Below are 5,678 nucleotides of genomic sequence, written 5' to 3'. Positions count from 1 at the left end.
CATCGCCCTCCTCTTACGTAAGAACCTCACATTCATGTCACACTTCAGAGCCTCCTGATTGGGTCCACCTTGTCACCGGCCTGGTCTTTCCACTCACCCTGGCTCCAGCCGCCCTGGCCCCCTGCCCAGCCCCCAGCCCCAGCCTCACTGCTGCAGTGCCCGCACCCGGCTCCTGTTCCTTCTGTAAGGTATATTGATTTATAGAGTGCCCACTCCAGACCATGTGCTGAGCAGCCAGCGAGACGGACGCAGGCCTGGCCTCCTGGAGCCGACAGTCTAGCAGAGGGTGTGATTAAATGTGCTGCTTCGAGGAGGCATGCTGGTGCTGTGATGCACGAGACGGTCTATATGGTAGCAACTGAGTCTGCCTGAGGGGTCAGAGCAGAGACCCAAGTGGACATGAGGGTCAAGGCCAACCTCGAGTCAGAGATACAGGAAGAGGCTTTGGTCAGACCTCCAGCTGAGAGGGCAGCAGGTGGACGCTGCCAGCTCTCTACTCAAGGCCATTAGCACGCTCTCCCTCACTGATAGAACCCTACTGGGTGAGCCCCCATCTGCGAGGTCCCTGGAGGAGGGAGGGGCTGATTGTGAGCACAGGGAGAGGGTGGGGGCAGATGCAGTGGGCACATGGCCCCATCCTTGCCCTCCCTGCCTGAGCACAGGGAGGAGCTGGAAGGAGCGGCCTTGGTGACCCCGGGAGTGGCCACCAACTTTCTACCTCCTGCCTTCTCATCTCCCAGGAAACACAATCCACGCCAAGGCTCCCCTGAGCCTGGCAGGTAACCAACATCCTCTCAGATGCAGGTGGGAGGGAGGCACCCGTGCCGGGATGGTGATGAGTCAGAGAGCAGGTGTGCAGGGTACTCTCGGGGCCGGGCCCGGGCCATCTGGCTGGGGTCATTTTAGAAACCCCCATGCCAGGTTGTCTCTGGGTCAAAGTCACCCCAAGCCATCTCACCTGATCCAGATGGCCTCACCTACAACCTCCCTTCAGCTGTGATCAGAAGGAGCCCTGGGCTCCAGGTGGCAGAGCCTCTTAGAAGCCTCTTGTGTCTACAGGTATCTCTTTGCTTTTCTGGGTGTCAATGTTTTTTCTTACAGATTACTCTAAGGATTTGACAACCTTAATTAGTTTCAAAACTCCTTGAAATGTCCCAAATGGACAAGAAGGAAAAGTCACCACAAGATGCTCAGACTCCCATGGGGCTGAGGCCCAGTGACCACCGGTCAAGTTCTAAATTGGGTAAATGCTGATTTTTGGCCCTGATTCAATGCCCACCCAGGCTCCAGCTGGTCCTGGTTGCAGGTGGCATTTAGGCTCTAAGGTGACCTCAAGGGGCAACCTCTGACCTCTAGGCCACTGAGCCTGCCTCTCTCTAGGCTTTGCCTGGGCCCGAGGCTGGAGGAGGTTCTGGAAGGAATGGCCTCACCTGGAGGCCTCCTGACCTTTCAGCCTCACCTTACTGAAGCCCCTCCTCCCCACGACCTCCTCCTACTAGGCGACCAGCTATACCCAGATGCTCCCCTTCGCAGGGCTCAATGCCCCTTCCTCACTCAAGGCTTGTTCACACGCCCCTCTCAGGGGGTCTCCCTGAACATTCCTTTTTTTTTTTTTTTTAAATTGTAAAATACACATGACATAAAAGTCACCATTGTCACCATGTGAAAGTGCACAAATCAGTGGCATCTAGCACAGTCAGTGTTGGGTACCCACCACCACCTCCTGGTTCCAGAGCATTTCTGTCACCCCCTGAAGGAGACCCGTCCCCATCCACAGTCACCCGCTCCCTAGCCTGGCCAACGCAGACCCGCTTCCTGTCTGTGGATTTGCCTCCTCCAGGCATTTCACGTCCCTGGAATCATCCACACGCAGCGTCTCTCGTGGGCATGGTGTTTTCCCAACTCGTCCACATTGTGGCCTGTGTCAGAGCTTCCTTCCTCCTTGAAGCTGATTTGTCTCCTTTTTAAACGGCCTGGGATGCTTACCCTCCTTGCAGTCACACGTCCAACTCCTTCCACGCAGGTGAAGGGCTTCGTGTGTCAGGAGCTGGGCCTGACCTGTGCTCTGTCCATGTTAGCCAACTGCAGGGTGCGACCGGGGCAGCACCAGCCTCCCTCTGAATGACAATAGAAGCATTTTTAGTAACACAGAGTATGCTCAGGCCAATGGCCATGGGCTCTGGGTGTGGCTTAAGGGACGGAAAGACTGTGCGGTCCCCATGTGTGAACACAAAGCCCTGGTCTGCACAGCTCAGTAGGGGTTGAGATGGTCACCCTACACCAGTCCATGCCCCGTGGACGAGGCTCTGCTTCCTGCATTCTCAGATGCATGACAGGGCCGGGCACACTCCTGGGCTGTGGGACCCGAGGTCAATGGCCACTCTTAGCTACCACTCTGCCCAGCCAGGTGACATCTCCCATCTGGCCATGCTTGTGGGAACTGGGATAGGGGTAGGTCTCCCATCTCCCTGCACCCCTTTCCCTTCTCGGTCCATATAGAAGTGAAGGATGGATGATGCCAGAAAGTCCTGCTAAGATGAAATAAAAAGAGCTCACTGGCCACTGAGCTGACATGGACATAGGGCGATAGACGACGAGGCATCCAGTGTGGTGTTGGGACTGGCCTTGCTTAGGGCAGGTCTTGGGGAGGACAGGACATAGGGAATGTGGACCTGCAGCCACCGTCTGACCACAGAGCCACACCAGGCACAGAGTGAATGCAAGCCCCATCCCCCTGGGGATGCCTGTGTGTGAGCCGACTGGTGGTGCAGGCGCCCCCACACCTGCCCACCCCCCAATCTCTCTGGGCTCCACCTGTCACCCTGACAGATAGGCCGAGTCAGGGGACCCCCAGCGCGGGTCAGCACCCTGCTGCCTGTGGGACTTGAGCCTCATACATCATCAGGGGCTGCTGGCAGGACCGGCCTCAGGCGCTGCCTGAGCCTCCCTGGTACATGCCTTCAGAGGCAGCCAGCAGGCATTAAGTGCCTTTCACCCCGAGCTCCCCCACAGCCAAGGTGGGTGGGGAGGTGGCTGGGCCACACCTGCCTCCCTTGGCCCCCAGAACCCTGGCCAGGTGCTACCTGGTGTTGCCTGCCTTGGCAGAGGGGCTTCTTCTGGTGATTGGGCTGAAGGAAGGGCATTCTCCAGAGTACACTGGCTTGCCCACTGCTCCCCTCAGGGGTTCACAGCTCTGCAGCCCGCCCTGGCCCTAGGGTTGTACAGTGGACAGAATTGGGAGGCGAGGGGGAGGGGGTCATCTGCAGCTCTGTCTGGTGAGCACACACTCAAACACATGCTGACTAACAGCCTCAGTCAAGATCCAGCTTCCCCTTGGTGCAGCCTTGCAGCATTGCACCTTCTGTGACCTTCCATGCCTGAGTGTCCCCTGGTGTATAATGACAGTATTCCTCACAGGCTAGGTGAGGCTCCAGACATAAAGGTGAGAGCAGGTGTTATACGAATGAAAACCACTGTTTTCACATTTAAGCACTGGCGTGGGCTGTGAGGTATGTGCCTGCCTGCCTGAGCACGCTTGTAAACATGTGCATATGTGAGCATGCGTGGGCATGCCTGGGAGAAGGTATGTGATTCTTCAAGTGAGTGAGTGGACAGTGTGCCCGTGTCTTCATTTCACACCCTCCACCCCTTTCCACCATTGGGGTTCTCAATGTTGGAAGAGATCTCGGGGGTTGGCCCATCCAATGCTGCAGGTATCTATGAGTTCTGAGGTCCCCCCACGCTCTTCTAACTCTGCTGGGCATGAGCAGCGACATGTTGGGGTGAGATGCTACTCCCCAGGGCCTTGATGCATGTCCTCGTCTCTCCCACCTCAGACTGGACGGGAGGGTTGGGGTCAGTCCAAGTCAGCCTTCCTGGCTACATGATTTCGTGTTTATTTCTGTCATGATTTGCCCTCAAAGACTTGAGGAAGCATCAAGTGCAATAAGTGATGGAGACTAATCGCAGCCATTCTCTCTCCTTTCCTGCCATCTCCCTTCCAGCCACCTGGGCCTCCATGCTCTCCCTGGAATACACAGTCCCAGCTTCTGACCCAGGGCCTTTGCACGTGCTATTCCATCAGGCTGCAAGACTCCTCCTCCAGAAATGCCACATAGGTCCCCTCACTTTCTCCAGGTCTTTGCTAAAACGCCCACTTTGCAGTGACACCTTTCCGGAGGAGCCTCCATGCACTTCACACACGCCCAAACCCACACGTCCACCCTGCTTTATTTTCCACTTAGTGCTGCACTAACATGATGTATTTTACTGACCCATCTTCTTTACTGCCTGTCCTCCACTACAATGGCAGCTCTGTACGGGGAGGGGACTTTCTTCTGCTCTAGCTGTGTCTCCAGTGGGAGAATGGGCAGCAGGTGGCAATTGAGTCAGTGGAGGGAGAGCTCCCAGACAGGGTGGCCAGTCCCCCTTCACAGAGCTCCTGTCCGCCGATCAAAACAGCTATGGGGGGCAGAGCTGCCTGCAGACAGTGGTGGTGTCTCTGTCCTTGGTGAAGACACCTGCCCTGGGGCTGGCCTGTGCGAGACCTGCAAGGTTCTCCTTAGGGCTTGCACTGAGGCCTGACAAGAGGTGCAGGGTGGGCGTGACAGCACCAACTCATGGAACGATGAGTTAACATCCAAGGGGAGCTTGCCCCCCCCCCAGGTGGGCTACATCCCTGAAATGTCGGCATTCCCCAACTACAGATGGGGAAGGACTTAGGATTCAGTGAGTGGCAGACATGAGTTCCAAGCCCAAGCAGTCTGATTCCAACACACACCTAGCCCCCTGCTCCACCTCCGTGGGTGGGTGGGGCTGTGCACATCCTCCCAGCTGAGTTTTATGGCTGAATGTGCACATATGTGCACTGGTTTGTATGAGCTGGATTGTGGTCGTGAGCTGGTAAGCAAACTCTCCCCAAAACATCAAAACTCTGCTTGGCAGCGTTTGCCAAATTCCTGGTGTAAGTCCTCCCACTGTGGCTAATTCTTTGCCACCAAGGTGACCTCCCTGAATGAGGAGGGGGGAGAGATGAACACCAATGGCTCTCTCAAGCCTGCCCAAGCGGGCTCCAGGACCACTGGCTGGCTGTGCATAACTGCCCACACATGTGCACGCCTCAGCGTGTGTGATGGTCACCATTCAGGTGGCAGTGTGGTCACCTCTTCTGCAACTTGTGTTTGACTCTCCATTCAAGCCTTATTTTATGCACTTCAGGAAAATTCTGTGGTTCTGCAATCACATCTATGCTGGGAGTTTACTAAGAAGGTTGCTGTTTTTCATTAAGAAAGGATGTGACACAGAAATGTTTAGGGGTGAAGAGGCATTATGTCTGCAACTTTCTCTCAGTGTTCAAAAAAATATAATAATATGTTTATATTGGGGAAAAGTGATAAAGAAATGTAGTAAAATATTTAAAATTTCGGAAACTGGGTGAAAGATGTATAGACATTCTTTATACAATTCCTCAAAATTGTCTGTAAATGTGAAATTACTTCAAAATTTAAAAGTTACAAAATAATAAACAAACACACCCTCCCCAAGAAAGAAGTAATGGATGATAATGTTGCCAAATGGAATTTTCTCCTTTGGTGTGTTGTTATTTAAATAGATTTCGTAATATTGAACTATCCTTGGATTTCTGAGGGAACAAAACTTGGTCCAACTACAGTATTCAT

The sequence above is a fragment of the Rhinolophus sinicus genome, linkage group LG11 (genome assembly GCF_036562045.2).
Source record: "Rhinolophus sinicus isolate RSC01 linkage group LG11, ASM3656204v1, whole genome shotgun sequence".
NCBI classification, from domain to species: domain Eukaryota; kingdom Metazoa; phylum Chordata; class Mammalia; order Chiroptera; family Rhinolophidae; genus Rhinolophus; species Rhinolophus sinicus.
Note: the sequence above shows the minus strand (reverse complement) of the source record.